We start from the raw sequence: 17720 nt of genomic DNA, 5'->3' as shown, positions 1-17720 counted from the left end.
GCCAAATTTTTAGCTCATCACTACCCCCATGACTTGTCCTGGCTTGTCCTACCTGCCTATCTTCTTTTCCACCTATCCACTCCCCCTCCCCCCGACGTATCACCTTCACCCCCTCCCCCACTCAACTATTGTACTCTGTGCTACTTTCTCCCCACCCTCCTCTCACTCATCTCTCCACCCTTCAGGCTCTCTGCCTCTATTGGTAATGAAGAACTTTTTACCCGAAACGTCGATTTTACTACTTCTCGGATGCTGCCTGAACTGCCGTGCTCTTCCATCACCACTAATCCAGATCGTTGTCAATTGGTTTCATCTTCCATTCCCATTTTCCGTCGTGACGTTAGTCGGGAGGGAGAATGATAAATGTTTCTTATCACTGGCTAGATGATTGTGCTGTTTTTTTTCCGTTTTCAATACCACAGATGCCTGATCCCATACCACGCCCCCCCCCCCCCCCCCGAAAAAAACAATCACGATGTTGCTACTGTGCTGAGCTCTCCTTCACTGGAACACGTACCTATCAATAGATTTGCAGTGGACATATTTGTCCTGACGAGATACAGGAAGTGTGGATTTCGCTGGACATTCATCTCGGAGGCAAGTTTCTATCTTAAATAAAGCCAAATGTAGCATGCTGTAACAAAGCTGGTCTTTTTGAAAAGGTTATGTTATCCTTGATTTTTTTTCAGGGAGGAACTAAACGATCCAAGTTTTAAAATATTTGAATGGTAATTAGGGGTCCGTTTGTTTATACCCAACAGATAATGCCGCAGTCAGAAGGCTTTCAACGCCTTAAGAAAGACTTATAATCAAGGGAACATGGACACGTCTGCAGCTGGGCATTTCATTTCAGTTCGGGAGTTCTTTGAGAGAATGTCACTTGAAACTGAACGGTCACGCCTCCTTCTGCGCTTCTGACAAGTGTTCTTTTTGTGTCATGTATATTTTTTGTGTAAAGGGGTTCATTAATTGCGATTTTTGCTCGTACTTTCGAGCAACGTTATTACTTCAGGGTAGTCTGTCATGTTCTAAAAGGACGGTTTGTTCGGGTATACTGTTTTCGGTTCGTTGTGTTCCATTCCGTCTCCTTCAGAATGATTTCTGTTTGTTTAAACCTCGGCAGTTTGACCAGCTAATTCACTCCAGGAGTAGACACTGTACACTTACTTTCAACAAAAAGATAAGTTACGGCAAGTGCTACCAGCTTAAAACTGTTTTCAGCCGTTGGGCCTGGTCCATAATACATTGTGGGTTCAATGCCGGATTTAGGTAGAGAGTGGTAGGTGTTGGTGTCTTTTATTTCAGGTGTTCATTTGGTTGAGTAAAAATATCTTCGAACAGCAATGAATATTTCAGTCAGCAAGAACGTTCTGGAGGTGGAAGCAGTGACATTGAGGTTTTCACAAAAACCTAATAAGACCAAGCTTCTGGAATTAGGAGACAAGCTGGCATTGAAGCTAATTCCTAACGTGAGGACAAATGGGAGGTTCGCTGCAGTATCTCAGCTTTTAAATTTGCTGAAAATCCATCAGGATCTGTAGAGATGGCACAACCTCAAATGAAAATAGAGTAGCTTGAGCTTGCTCCAGAAATAAAACATTTTGAATTTCGATGAAAATCAGAAGAGAAAGCAAGAGAACGGTTTTAGCAGAAGAAATAGTAAAACAACAAATGGATTTAGTTGAAGAAAAAGGAAAAAGAAAAACAGAGAGCGTTTAAGTCCAAAATAAAGAGCTCAGTTATGAAACGTGAGGTGAGAACGTCCAGAAAAAATTGAGAATTTGTGTTAGGAGAACTGGACAAACTCTCACCTCCGGGAATCTAATTTGTCCTTCTGAATGATGTAGCTTATTGACCAGTTGGAGTGCTGCCTACTGTGGTTGAACAGCCAGTGGAGACGCAGGAAACTTAAGCAAGGCAGGCACTCATTCTGGAATCTTTCCTGATTGTGTTTTAACAAGGTCACAAATTCACCATTTTAAACAGGATAGAGAAGCTTCAGATAATGAAGCTGATGTCGCATCAGCAGAGACTGTGCTCAGCTATTTGAGACAAAACAGGAACAAACAGGTGACCATGTAACATTTTAACTCAACTAAACTAACTTAGTTACATGAGAAAAATGAACATTTAAAGCACTGGTATCAAAAAAACACATACAGTGGGGCTGGGGCGGCACTGGATGTATCCCTGGGTGTTATCATTTGAAAAATCATGTCTTAATGAGGAAATGCGGACAATCACATATTTAACCTGATGACAAATGGGCATGTATTCATCACATTATCTTGCCAGTGGGGTATGGAAGGGAGGTGCTGTGAGTGGCGCATGTGCAACCACTTGGAGGTCATTTAGGAGTTAGGAAAACACAGGCTAAAGTACAAAGACAGTTTGACTGGCCTCGATTGCAGAAGGACGTAGTTGAATTTTGTCAGATTATTGGAAAACCACTGGCGATAATCAAACCTGCACCTTTCGTACCGATTTCAGAATTTGAGGATCTTTTTACAAGAGTCTTAATTGATTTCTTCGGTGGCCTAACTCACACGAAAAGATGGAATCACTATTTCTTAACCATAATGCATGTATTAATTGTTTTCTAGAGGCCAACCTATTATGTACTATTACAGTTGAAAGAATTATTGACGAATTATTCAAATTTGCAATTAGAAAGGACTACCAATACAGAAACAGTGAGATCCAGGTTCAGACTTCACATCCCTAGTATTCAGAGTCCTTCTTGACAGATTATGTATAAAACAAGTCAAATCTACTGCATACCATCCAGAATCTCATGGAGGGCTAGACAGGTGTCCTCAAACATTAAAGACGATTTTGATGCATATGTCAAGGATGTCCCATGAATTGGGATAAAGGAATTCCGTTTGTCACTTTTATGATCAGAGATGCACCAAATGAATCGTCCAAATTCAGTCCATTTGAATTAGTGTTTGTACATGAATTGAAAGGACCGTTAAAATTTATTAAGGAGAAATTCCGAAATCAGAATGCAGGTACCACAGAAATGGATATTGTGTCAAATTTTAGGGAGAGATTAAACAGAGCTGGGGAGTTTTCTCGACCGCATTTTAAACCATGACATCATGCAAAGAACTAGCTAACGGGCAAGAAATCAAAAATTTGAAATTTTGGTCTCAGGGTTAAGGTGATATTGTTAATTCAATGGATACGTGAACATTTAAAACCAAGTTTTTGTGTACACGTTCAATTCTAAAGGAAATTGAACAGGTGAAATTCTTGTTAGGAACTCCAGAAAGAAAGAAATCTCACAGGGTGAGAATGTGAATAGGCACATACGGTATGTTGATAAGGAAGGAAAGCATTTGGAGAAGGTGTTAATGATTACAACACCGAAGGGGTTCAGTGGTTGGAGTACGAAAGTCTGTATCCGAAGTTCGCTGCATATATTTGCATATTTACAGTGAGTGAATATACGTTCTTTTAGAGTATTAACCAAACATTGGTCGGTTTTGACGAATGAAGCTTTCTTTGGATAATGATGGTCAATTTTTTAGGGGGTTGGTGGGGAGTGTCCTTTTAAAATGTTATAATGTCCTTGAATTTTTCAGAGATTTCCAAACCAACCGAAGGATCCAGCATGTCTGAAGGTTGAGTGGATCACTGGTGCCCTTTTGTTTATACCAAGCCTATAATATTTCATGTAAATGACTTAAAAATGAACTGGTAGAACCAAGCGAGAGTGGCCAGCACTCTGAGTGCGCAGGTAAGGTCAGTTCGGGGTTTAGTTGAGTCAGGGTCACAGTTGAAACTGGACGCTTTTCCCCTCCTTCTGTCATTTTGACATCGTCACCTGTAATTTTTTTGCCATTTTATTCTTTGTACTCACTGGTTTGTTTTTTGGGAATGTTGTAAATAGTATGGAACAGCATTGTTAAGTCTGTATAGCCTGTCAAGTTCGGATAGGTTAAGTTATCCGGTATTGTATTTTGTGTTTATTCCATAATTTTGTACATAAGTTCTGATTGCTTAAAATTCGGCAGTCGGACCAGCTAATTCTCTCTGGGGATATCCATGATACACTTACCTAAAACAAATGGCGAAGTTATGGTATGAACTATTAGGTTGAAAATGTATGCAGTGGTCGGGTCTGCTCCATACCTATGTACTATAACCATCTTTAGTAAAATTCAAGGATTAATGATTCAGGAATAGAATGAATATGATATTGGCTAGCAGACAGAAAGGACTAGGCACAACTTCTTAATTAACACTAAACTGTTTGGTTTTCAAAAGAAAAATAAAACATTTGCAGTGAAAAAAGAAACAATTTAAAATGTATACAGACATTTCTCATATTATTATATTCCACCTTGCTTAAAAAAAGATGTCCATTTGAAAATAATTATGAATTATGTTTTGGATTTTTGTTTTTTTTGCATGTTAATTAAACAAAATACAAAACAAATATTTTATAAATAGACTATAATGAGTGTATTAACTGCAGTAAAAGTATAATTAATATTTAACTATGTCTGTCGTTCCAGGAGCAGCTTTAAGATCTATGCTTCTCTAAGAAATTTTTTTTTCAAACTTTGCTTTCCAATATGAACAACAGTGGGCATATGTTCTAATAATTTGCCTCCAATTCTGGTTATGCATGACGATATGATTTGATCTCCTGCCGTGCACCTGTAACCTAGAATTAAAGAGAATCTTTATCCTCGTCACGCTGGCTCTTACAACCAAAATGCGGCACTGAAATGGCAAGGTTATGGAAACCTGAATGACAGGTAAAATTGTGAGACTAGCAATGAGGCAACAGAAGCGTACATACGCTCGAGGCGACTGAAAACAAACAAAGCTTTGGAAAAATATCGTGAATGTAGGACCAATCTGAAACGAAGGATTTCGGGGGTCAAAAGGTGTCATGAAATCAGTTTTGCAAGCAGGGTTAAGGAAAACTTTTTTTCCATTTGTTTAAATTCATATATAAGGAGAAAGAGGTGAAATAGAAAAAGGGTTAGCCCACTTCAAGACAAAGGAGGAATGTTATGCGTGGAGTCTGAGAAAACCAGTGAGATTATTAACGAGTACTTTACATCTGTATTCATCGAGGAAAAGGGTATGACGGATGCTGACGGGAGGGATCGATGTTTGATTACTCTCGGTCAAAACGGAATAAGCAGGGAGGAAGTGGTGCATATTCTAAAAGGCGTTAAAGTGGTAAAGTCCTCAGATATGAATGGGATCTGTCACAGTTTTCTGATGGATGCAAGAGAGGAAATAAAGGGGGTCTTACCAGATATCTTTGCAACATCTTTGAAAACGGGTGGGGATACGGAAGACTGGAAAATTGCTAATTTTGTAGTTGAAGAAAGCTAGCAGGGATAATCCAGGTAATTACAGACCAGTGATCCTGACGTCAGTGGTAGTGAAGCTGCTGGAGAAGGTAGTGATGGATAGGATCCATTCCCACTTGGAATAAAGTGTGCTAGCATTGACAGGTAACATGCTTTAGTGCAGGAAAAGTCATGTCTTCCCAACTTCATAGAATTCTTTAAGGAAGTGACAAAGTTGATGAATGAGGGAAGCGCCGTTGATGTCATTTCCATGGGTTTCAATAAAACATTTTGATTAGGTTTCTCATGGTAGGCTGATGGAGAAGATGAAGTCGCATGGGTTCCACGGTGTACTGTTGTGGGAGAATCACTCAATATTCCAAAAAAAAAACAGTAGACACGGGATATCCTTCAAAAATTAAACTTTAATCTTGTGAAATCAAAGCTGTGATAGCTATAAAATCGTTTCCCTGTCTGTCCACGCGCCTTTTCTTTCGCTGCACTTGAGACAGTTGTTTTTCCTGTGCTTATCTGATAGATCCTGCGCATGCATTGCAACACTAACTTAGCGGTATAAATGCCAGATTAACATCCATGCATTTATCCCTTTGAGATTAAAAGTTCTCATGCAGATAAAGAATAAAAGGAAACTGGATGCACAAAGACCAAATCCATTCGCATAGTTGCAAAACCGGTCAAGAACAATTTCCAGGGTGCAGATCTCAAAGGAACCTTCCTCTGCACCTGAAAGCACAGGTCAAAAACTTGTCCCACAATTACTGGCATAGGAAAAAAAACCCCAAAGACTCCGCTTAATCTAAATGCGCGTGAAGCACATGCAAGTCAGGTGTCTCCATCGGAAGAAGACTTCAGCACTGCACCAGATTTCAGATCATAGTGGTCAAGCAGTGGATCCATAGTGGAGCACGGGCCGGGCCAGAGTCCACTGGAACAACAGAGAATTGTCACGCAGCAAGACACACTGAAAAGATTCAAATAGAGGTATAAGACAGCAAAAGACAACAAGCACCAGGATACCCGCAACAACCCCTGTCTTAACGAACCAAGCTCCCCATCCACTCAAAATACTATTCAACAAGACAAAAGACCCGATGGGCAGACCCAGCATCCACCTTAAGCTCCTTCCATAAATTCCACAGCCTCGCTACAGCCTGTGTAAAGTATCCCTCCGCGCTATGAATGTCCCCAAATCTGTACACAGAGCGCACCTTTCTCAGCCAACAACGAGTCGAAGGACTGCCTTGTCTGCCACGCCATCCGGCTGCGCTGCTAATGCGGAAAGGCCATAATTAAAGCAATAAATAAATCTCGGATGATTTTAATAGATATAATTAATCCACTCAGCATTCTTGCTAGTACCAATGACAGGGATAAGTGACTCCCAGCCCACAGATATCTCATTCTTGGCCTTGAATACATTGGGAATACCCGGTCGCTGATCAAAACTGTCCATTGGCACCGCAGAATCAGGACACTCTTCCGTTTCGGTCGATGCAATGTCAGCGGGGACAGAACATCAAAGTAAACCCATGGCGAGATAACAATCTCAAGGAGAAGCATCACACGGGTGCCATGCCAAACAAAGGGAAGAGTCAGATACATCCCAAACTTCGAGACCACACAATTATCAGGTATCGGCCAAGGGAACAAACTGAGAGTTCATAATGAGCTCATCATGTATCACACGGCCACGTAAAGGTACCGCAGTCACAATACTAAACGTATGCAGACAAGTACCCCCAAAGCAACTGACGGAAGCATTGATCCTGAGGTCTGGAATTCTTAATTAATCCTTCCATTTTATCGCACAGATTTTCATCCTAAATACACTCTTTTGGCCATTAAGGTATTAAACCCTCATTTCTTTATTCCCATTGCTCAGGTTGTTTTTATGATATCCTTTCTTTCTTTTGGTAATTTCTTTCGCAGTATTTCAACTTTGTTCATCCTGACATATATTACAGTCCAGCTGATCTATTGCTTCTATTCTAACAATCCACTCCCGTATGCCTCTCATATCCGGCAGCAAGTCGACCATTATTGTGAATATTCCATAAATCTACAAATCACAGTCATCCCTCATCAGTTCATCAGTCCCAAAACATTCTTAGTTTCAACTAATTAATAAAGACATTCTATTTTCGTTCGTTCTACCTATACTACTCCAAGACTGCATCTGCAGATTACAGTAATCACTGATGATTCCTTGAAAAAAACTTTTAAGAAAAACTCGATCTTGAATTCCTACAGTGCAAAACAAGATCAAAACACTCCCGCATATCGAGCTCTGGGGAACAAGACCATTTAACGAACCAGAAATTGCTCACAAAAACCAGACCGCAATGGTTGTACTCGAGAGTCTCTCTTTCTCAAACACACACACAGACACACAGACGCACACAAAGACATTCTGCAAGTCAGAGCTTCTCTCTCTCTCTTACACAGATAACGTTTCTGTCTTAGCAGATCCTTTGTTCATGTGTAGAATTACATCGGTCTGATTATCATCCAGTCTTTTTTTCAAGCATCCAGTCGCATTTTAGAAAACTTGTGTCGTTTCTATTATTTTACTTCTAAGTCTACTACCAATCTGCCCGCTTTCAATTTCATTGAAATTCAATAGTACTAACAACAAAACAGTCCTCACCAGCTCTGAGAGTTCAGTCACCTGATCTTGTTTTTTTTCTTCTTTATTTACCGTTACTATTTCAGGGCGGAACAAACCGAATTTATATGCACGACATGGAATTTTGTCACGATCTCTCTTTTCTATACGTAATCACCCCCCTCCCCGCGCAGTTTTGCTGAACATCCTCAAACTTTAAATTACCGTTCATCCTTTCATTCTTTGGATCAGACTGACCCACCAGCAGCTTTCTCTGCACTTCTTCGACTCTGAAAACCTCCCTTATTTGACAGAATATCGTCAAATTAGCAGCAAAACGTTTGCCATTCTTTTGTGTGTAGACAGCACTTTTACTCTGTCTTTCTCAGGAGAGCTTTCGGCACAACTGTGAGTGCCTTGTAGCTGCAGCATCTTTTCAGAGGGGAATGATTCTCCAAGTCTCATCTGGCATGCTAACGTTTTTGTCGTTGAATCACTCAATATTTTCCAAAAATTACTTGGATAAATTTAAATTTGCGAGGAAAAGGTGTGGCAATCATCTAATCGCTGCATGATTGCCCAACAAGCCTTTGTTCCACTGCAGTTGATACATTTGTTGTTCCCTGGCCTATCGGATGACATTAGCATAACAAATCATATTGGCTTCCATTACCTTTCTAAATTAATAATCGTCTACCAGACTGGTTCCCTACATTACACATAACCTATCACATTGTCCTACCATCACCTTCAGCAGTAGCTTATCTCGCAGTGAATTAACTAGCCTATCACAGTGCACGACCTTTATCTGTGACTGGCGCCCTGTGATATGATCCCGGGTATGCATTACATCACTAAGTTACCTACATAACTGCCAGATTAACTTGCATAATATTACCTGAGTGGGCTTTTCGAAAACTTCAAGCAAGCATGGAAGACTGGGACATAGCATTAACTGAGGTGGCATGTGAATGAAATAAAAAGTTAGAAACGTTTGCTTGGTCAGAGGAAGAACGTATCGTTATGGTGGGTTGTTTCTGACTTTAATTATGTAACAAATGGTAATCTGTAAGGACTGCTGGGACTTCTGCTCTATAAATTAGTGTGTTTGTGTGAGTGTGAAGATAGATGGAGAAATGGCAGATGAAACATCATCTGTGCAAGTGGCAGCAGACGCACTTCAGGACGTTGAGTGTAAGTAGACAGTATGAAAAAACAGTATGACTCAGAGGACTATTGACACAGGACAGGCCTTTGTTAGAAGTCCGTAGCTCCTTGATGTGATATTATTATTGCATAAGGTAACAAAGACGAACAACATGCTTATCTTCATCAGGTTGGGGCACTGAGTACAAAACTCGGCAAGTCGGCAACATACATGTTGCAGCTCCATAATATTTGCAAACTGTTGCAATGAGTACAGTTTAGTCACTACAGAAGAACAACGATCTGGTAGCTTTCAGGCGGGTGCACTCGAAGATTCTTGGCAGTTTCTTGGAATTTAATATAATATCTGAAAAGAGAAGTTTTAGAAATTTGGATTATCTTCGCTGGGAGTCGGAAGCTGACTGGGAACGGACAACAGCCCCTACAATTATGAGAGACATCCATCGGGTGGATAATCACAATTTCTTGTCCAAGACTGGAAGTGTCAAATGCAATGTTTAGTGTGGAAAGTGACACGTTTGTAGGAGATGTGAGAGGATAGAGATTTTTTTTATCAACACAGATGTTGGTCGGGGGCGTGGACCTAGCTTCCGGGGTAGCGGTAGAAACAGATATGGTCTCAGCGTTTAAGGAGCATATCGGTAGACGCTTGAACAGTCGGTGGCGAACGTGGACGTGAACGTCGAGGGATATGGGCAATGTGTAGGACTTTGTGATTAATTTGAACTGCACCATTGACGGCACAAACACGAGGGATTAAGCACCCTGTATCTGCACTGTAATATTGTGTTTTCTGGAATACTGAAGGGTCGTGTTGTGAGTTATAAAGTACCGAAGTGGATACTTGTCATACGTGATACATCAAATAATTTACAAATGGAGGGAGACTGATGGAGAGAGGCACCAAACACATTGAAGGACAGAGAGGTGCACTGACAGAGGGAAAAACAGAGAGGGAGAGAGAGGGGGGGACAGAGAGATAGATGGAGAGTCAAGCAGCAACATACATGAAGAGAAGACAAGGCTGACATGCAAGTATTTTGCTGTCACAGAAAAGGCTGAGAAGGAATAAGGCTTAGACTAGAAAAAGACTGAATTGAAGAATTGGAAATGCATGTTACGTGTGACAGAGGGCCAGAGTTTTAAGAACGATGTAGCAAGGTTGAGCTTTCAGAGCAGCCTCATTTCCAATAGGGAGGGCGTTCCGAGAGATAAACTCGATCACGCTGCAGGAACCATGATATAATTTGAAGGCAGGATTGTCTCCCTCTGATTAAATCACTGCCAAGACTATACGCAACGCCACTTTCAGCCCAGATGTTGCTGGCCCCTAAGGCACTTCCACCCTCAGTGAGGTCAATCAACGCAGCCACGGCTGAAGACACCACGAAAGTCATTAGTAAGGACACTTCCATTGCCTCGGATGCCACTGAACGCAGCACTTCCGCCCACCAATGAACATGGTTATTTATACTTCATTTGATGATGTCTCTAACAATGCCATGATCACATTCGCTACCGAGACAGTCTCTGCCACAACTCCTAACTCTAACTCTGCATCAGGTCCTTAATTGCAGCCTTGATGAGTCCTTTTTGAAACCATCCCTCACACCTCCCCCTTTCTGAGCATGAACGTTCAGTCCTCAGTAAATTTCTGACCTTCATTGCACTACTTTGCGGGAAACAAAAGTTCAACAGGTGTTGCAACATCCCACTTTCTTGTTCTGCTTCTAACCACGCCCTTCCTTTGTCCATCCAACCTCCGAGGATCCCTTCTGCGATCTTCAAAATACTGTATCAGCTGGATACATTATACTGGACTGTTGCCCGCCCCAGACCGCATCACCACAAACTGCCGCCATCACTTTGGTCACCTCAACTTGTCCACCCCTTTAACGCACTCCGAACTCTCACTCTCACAGTGCTCAGTCCTCAGTTCCCTTCACTCCAAGCCAAAAGTCAGCATAATACCATGTGATGGGAGGTTGTGGGTGCGCTTTCTTCATTTGGTGTCCCGACTTCGAAACCATGGAAGCCAGTTGCCATCTCACCTCCTCCTACTGTCCCCAGCTATGGCCGCACCTTCCATCAACAAACCATGATATCCCATACTATCCACAACCTCATCATCTCAGGGATGTCTCCTACACACCCTTTAGTCTCATCGTTCTGAAAATCCACTGTGCTTGTTTCTATCTCTGAACCCAAATTCATAAACCTTACTGCCACTGTCGAAACACGGTTTCCGCCAACCCATACCCAACAGATCCTACCTTTCCTTATCTTGCCAATGTCCTATCCCCCTTGGTCCAATACATCCCTATATAAATTGGAAACACACTCCACGCATTTCACCTCCTCAAGGGCTTTCGTTTCCCTGGTGCTCACAATGCCTCATCTTCACCATGGACAATCACTCCATACTCACATCCTTTCACCGTGGTGCAAACCTCTAAAACCAACGTTTCATCCTTTCCCGCTGATCCAAGTATTATCCCTCCACCTACACACTCATTCAAGAGGCGAAAATGGTCTTCAATCTCAGCAACCTCTCCTTCGAATCCTTCCATTTATTTTCAGACCAGAACAGCAGCCATGGTCAGACTGTGAGCCAAAGGTATGCTTGCTTCTTCATCAGATATAATGGATCAACCCGCCTTCAGGAGTTAACATTCCACCATTTCTGATGTATTTCCATTCGTTATATTGATGACTCTGTGGGCTACACCTTGTGCGACCGTGAGGAAGTTTAACAGTTTATCAATGTCACAAGCACCTTCCTCGTTGACCTCAAGTTCACAGACATTCTCAGACAACTCTCTTCTCTGCCTGGACGTCTCCGTGTCCATTTCCAACACGGACATGAGGTTCAATCCTAACCATTCCCGCAGCGAACTGTCTACAATTGTTCCCTGCCCACCTCCTGTTTAAACGCTGTTCCTTTAATCCCAAGTCCTCCGTCCCGGCCATATTTGTATGCAGCAGGAGCAGCTCCACTCAAGATCACTACAGATCGTTTCTTTTTCAGGAGAACAACATCCCCTCCCACAGGAACAGAATTCGTTCCAGCGCATCTTCTCCACTTCCGACCCTCACCCTTCAACGCCAAACCTCCAAATAATAATAAGAATAGAACCCCACTGGACCTCACCTTCCAACCCCCAAACATACAGATACAGTGCATAATCCTCTGCCACACCCGCCACCAAAGGCTTAGTCAACCACCAGAGATACATTTCCCTGACCACCTTTCTGCAGAGATGATGCCACCCACGACTCCCTCGTTAAATCCACGCATTCCTCCAACTCATCGTCTGTTCACGGCAGCATCCCTTTGCCGCAGCAAGAGGTGTAAAACCTTCGCCTCTACCTCCCCCCCCCCCCCCCCCCAATTATCCAAGGCCGTAAACGATCCTTCCCATCCAGCAGAGATTTACCTGTACTTGCAAACACGCCATCTACTCTGTCCATTGGTGGTGATATGGCTTCATCTACTTTGTGGAGACAAGGCGGCAACTCTTGGAATGCTTCAGTGAACATCTCAGAACAGATGCAACAGACAGTCCCACTGTCCTGTTCCTGATCACTTCAAATTCCCTTCCCACTCCACTAAGGACATGTAAGTTCTGGACCTCCTTCTCTGCCAAATACTTGCCAGACAACGCCAGGAGGAAGAACACCTCACCATCCGCCTTGGTACCATCGAATGACACGCATTAATGTAGACTTCGCCAGTTTTCTTATTTCCCCTCCCTCCACCACATCCCTCATTCAAACCTTGAACGTGGTACTGCCCTCTTTACCCGTTCCACCTCTCCATGTTACTGCCCAGCTATCCACACCACCTTCTGTTCCTACCTATCACAATCACACACCCCTATCTGAATCTACCTATTGGCTATCCAGCGAACTTCACCTCAACACGACTGCTTTCCATTTATCACTCAGCTCCTTTCCCAGCCACAATGCTGATGAAGGGCTTATGACTGAAACGTCATTTCTGCTGCTCCTCGGATGCTGCCTGACTTGCTATGGCTTTCAAGCACCACACTCTTCGACTCACAAAACCACGCTGACTATTTCTAGTCAAACTATTTTTTAACGAACAATCAGAAATCCTAACTCTCAGAAACCTCTCCCATATTGTGCCCACCAATGATATAAGACCTACTTGTCCATAATTTCCAGGGTTATTCCTGTTCCTCTTCTTGAGCAACGGAAGTGCAAGCGCCAGCATCAATCATCTGGCACTGTTCAAGTGGACTGAAAAAGATCATAGCTGAAACAGTAATGTCTTCCCTCCCTTCTCGTGAAAACCCTGGATACGACCCGTCTCCCCAAGGGATTTATGCATTATCATGTTGAAAACTTTTCCAGCGCATCCTCCTTCTTAAAATCAACCGTTCGATATTATCAGTCCCTTGCACCCCTCATCAGACAGAATCCCGCTGTTCTCGAAACTCCAAATGCATCTCTGCCTCATGTAATTGTGTCTGCATTCGGGGATATGAATAAAAAAAAAATCAAGTCGAAAGTGACTGAAGAGAACAGGCTAAATGTCTATCGAGATAAATATTTAATACATTACTTAAGTATGCATAATATTAACTACAAAAACAACAAAAAGAATTAAGGAAACAACGCAGAGCCGAATGTACGACACACTGAATGCCGCATTCACACCGCAGGTTTCAACTCATAACTTGTCCATTCAAGGAATTCACTGCCTCATACTTGTCACTCAATAAGACAAAAGCTGATGACTGCTGTGAAATGTAAACTTGCTTGCACATTGAGGATTACTCTGTCTTCGACATTGTTCCAGTGTTGTGGTCAGCATATTTGAGCCAGGAGCAAGTCTACAATCGCTGTAAACGGTCAGAAGCTATTACTAATTTTACAATGCATTTGCATAGGTACTTCAGAGTATAATTCAGCTCATTTCCGAATTGTTACTGTGTTACAGTGCAATGGAAATGATGGCACATATACTGATGAGCTGTATCATGGCAGATCCACGTAGTGTTATCATTCGGTGATCTGAATCAGAGGGATAAAACTCAATGCTTTCAATTCGCACATACATATCATAAACAAGCTGAGTAGCCAATGAAAGCATGAAAGATTCAGATATACTGAAGAGTAAAATAATGTATATCCTTCCCTTTACCATTTGTTTTTCTTTGTCATTCTCTCCAGTGATGCAGTCCTGGTGCCCATGTCATTCTGTAGTAGTCACTACGTTGTGAATGTAGTGAGCAGCAGAACAAGAGCTGACGGGAGCAATGAAACATGATAAATGCGGGCCATGACTTGTAACCAACAAGTTTGTGTTTCAAACTGCATTTCCAGGGAATAATACCAATCGTAAACCGAGCTTCTTGTGTAAACCTTCGGGGAAGAAGTTCCAAAGAGCCCAGTACGCTCACTGTTGTTAGAAGCAAAATCGCTGCTTTCTTTTTTTTCAGTTCAGAGCTTTGTTTTAAGCTTTTCACAGCAAATGACCAGAAAAATAAATCAGAGGGGAAACCACAGTGAGCCAGTGAAACAACGGTGGCTGCAAATTCAAAGTGGCCATGAGAGAACAAACAGGTGTGATGAGCAGGGATGAATCTCGGAAATAAATTCTCACTCCCGTGAGAATGACCAGGCGATTGTGAAGGATGTTTTTGAAGAAAGAACAGTTGCTGCGGGGGAAAGGATGACAACTGAAATGTGGTGAACTGAAGGAGACTGAAAAAAATCTCAGAGCTTTCTTATCAGATACAAAGCCATCGACGCAATTAACATGTCTAGACGAAATTCTGCACCTTCAATGAGGAAAGTAAAATTTTATTCTGTATTTCTGTTCAATTTCCTTTGGTGGAAATGGGAAATCACTTCTCATTGATTTACTTAATACCGGAAATGAGGAAGAAAAGCACGAGATCCATTTGAATGGCCGAAGTCAGGTGCAGTGAAGTGACGTAGAGATTAAATGTTTTATAAATCAGGCTATTCGACAGTATCAAAGCACACTTTCAGCGGGACAGGAAAAAGATTAAACTGAGGTTATCCCAACGAGACAAAATATACTTGGATTGTAAGCAGATTCAAAGTCGCAATTAACATTTCTAGGATGACATTTTTATCGTTTTTCGCGATTTCTATTATGGACGATGATATTTTTCTCTCTATTTCTGTCCAACTTGCTTTGATTAAAAAAAAATTACTCAGTACCGTAATTTAATTTTTTAAAATTGCATGGGATCCACTTGAATTGCTGAAGTAAAATGCAGTAGACAATGCAACTGGCAAAATGTTTTGTCAATCAGATTATCCAATGGAACAAGTTCGGATTTGGCACCAGTTTGAAAGCTGGTGAAGTCTAACGGCAAAATATTCCTTTCAACATGTTAAATAGAAGAGGAGACTGCGTTCTGCCAAGGCAGAATGCATGAGAAATGTGCAAATTGAATTAATCTTTTCTAAGATGTTTGAAACTCCGCAAAGACCTGATGAATGAGCAGCGCTCAGAAAGATAGTGCGTCCAAATAAACCTGTTGAATTATAACTTGGTGTTGTGTGGTTTGTAACTTTGAAACGAACATTGGGTTTCTCGAGAGAGCAACGGTTATGAAACGCAAGTGAAGTCAGCTTGACTAAATTAGGTAGTTCCAAATACTTGAAGCAAAAATGGAAATGTTCTATTAATAGTTTATGCATTGAGTAGTATAATATGTAGTATTTTATCACTCACCTACAACTGCATCAGGTCAGTTAACAATGAGGCACATGATCCATCCTGAACATCATCCTCCCTTGCCTTAACATCTCCGTCTCTATCTCGGGTGCAATCTCCAGGCGGATGAGTATAAGAAAACCCACAGACTCTCATCGCTACTTGAATGACAACTTTTCCCTGCCAATAACCGTCAAGCAGTCCACAGCATTCACGCAATTCTTCAGCCTATACCGAATCTGCGTGGATGAGGAGACATTCCACTCTCAAATGTCATAGATGCCCATCCATTTTGGTAAACATGTTGCTCTCCCCTGTCATCCAGAGTGCACACGGGCGCACCTCCTCCATTCCCCATTGCATTGCTCTCAAAACCAATTTACACACAGTAAAGATAAGTTCAACCTTGTTCTCACCCAACAGCTGACAACTCTCTATATTCAACCAAACATTCTTAAACTCTTCTGACAACTCTAATTAGACCACAACATTAAGAATACCTTGCTCTCACCACCTCTCCTGAGGACGTCAAGTATCGTTCCATTCCTCAAATGTTTGGGGACATTGCCCTGTAAACACTCCTGAACCCAAAGGTACCTTCCCATACGACTGAAAGGCATGCAAAACGTATTGGCGCACCACCACGCACTCACCTCCATCCCGGGCCACAAACAACCTTTCCAGGTGAAACTGATGTTCACCTGCCCCTCCTGCAAACTAGTTTACTGTATCCAGTCGTCCCGATTTGGTCTACTCGTCATCAATGAGAGCAAGAGTAAATTGAGTCCACGTTTCACTCAGCATCTCAGCTTGGCCTGCTGGAGCCGACCTGACCTCCTCGTCGTTGTCTGTTGTAATTCCCTTTCCTACTCATTTTCAACATGACCATCCTTAGCCTCTTTCTTTGTCACAGCGAATCTGATTGCAGGTTGTGGGAAATGGCACCTCATCCTCTGCTTGTTGACAATGTAGTCCGAACACGCAGCATTGAGTTCTCGAACTTCAAACAGCTTCCTTTCCTATCCGCTCGCAGCATTCCCAGCCCCTCCCCTCTCCCTATCTTCCATTCCTCTAATCAAGCATTTCCTCCAGAAATAAACAAATGTATTGTTCCAATCAACCAACCAGGCCATGCCCTCTATTTTATTTCACCTGTCCTGAACACAAATAACTGCCATCCTCAACCACTACCCCGCTTAATCTGCGGATCCATTTACACCCAGCCCAATGACTGAAGGAAGGTTACACCGAAACTTTGATATCTTCACCTCCTGATGCTACCTGACTTCCTTTGTTTTCCAAGCCTCCTGCTTGTCTGCCTTGGATTTCAGCATCTGCCTTTTGTTTGTCTCTTCTGATGTCGCACGTAGTCCGACTGATTTCCTCCATGAAATGAAACAAGGGAGAAAACTTGCCAATTAGGCGAGTCTATTTAATCATTAAATTCAAATGTGTCTATTATGAATGGATTAGAATCGATGTCCGTACAGAGACGCTGAGATTACGATATCTGTGGTGCTCCCACAATTCTGGCACATTTGCTTATATTTCAACGCAATCAAAGCTCAGTGGCCTGATGGCTAATATGTGAGCACGGCTACCTCACAGTACCAGAGAACCACGTTGAGTTGCAGCCTCGGGCGACAGCCTGTGTGGAGGTTGCACGTGAGTGTTTTTCCTCCCACATTCCGAAGATGTGCACGTCAGGTGAATTGGCCAAGCGAAACTGTCCATAATGTTCAGGGATGTGCAATTCAGGTGCATTCCTGAGGCGAAATTCAGAGTAATCGGGCCAGCGGTTGGATCTGAATGGGATACTCCTCGAAGGATCAAAGTGGAATTGTTGGGCCAAGTTGCCTGTTTCCACACGATTCAATTTAAAACA

The sequence above is a fragment of the Chiloscyllium plagiosum genome, unplaced genomic scaffold (genome assembly GCF_037043375.1).
Source record: "Chiloscyllium plagiosum isolate Xiang-an unplaced genomic scaffold, Cpla_swu_hap1 HiC_scaffold_50, whole genome shotgun sequence".
NCBI lineage: Eukaryota > Metazoa > Chordata > Chondrichthyes > Orectolobiformes > Hemiscylliidae > Chiloscyllium > Chiloscyllium plagiosum.
Note: the sequence above shows the minus strand (reverse complement) of the source record.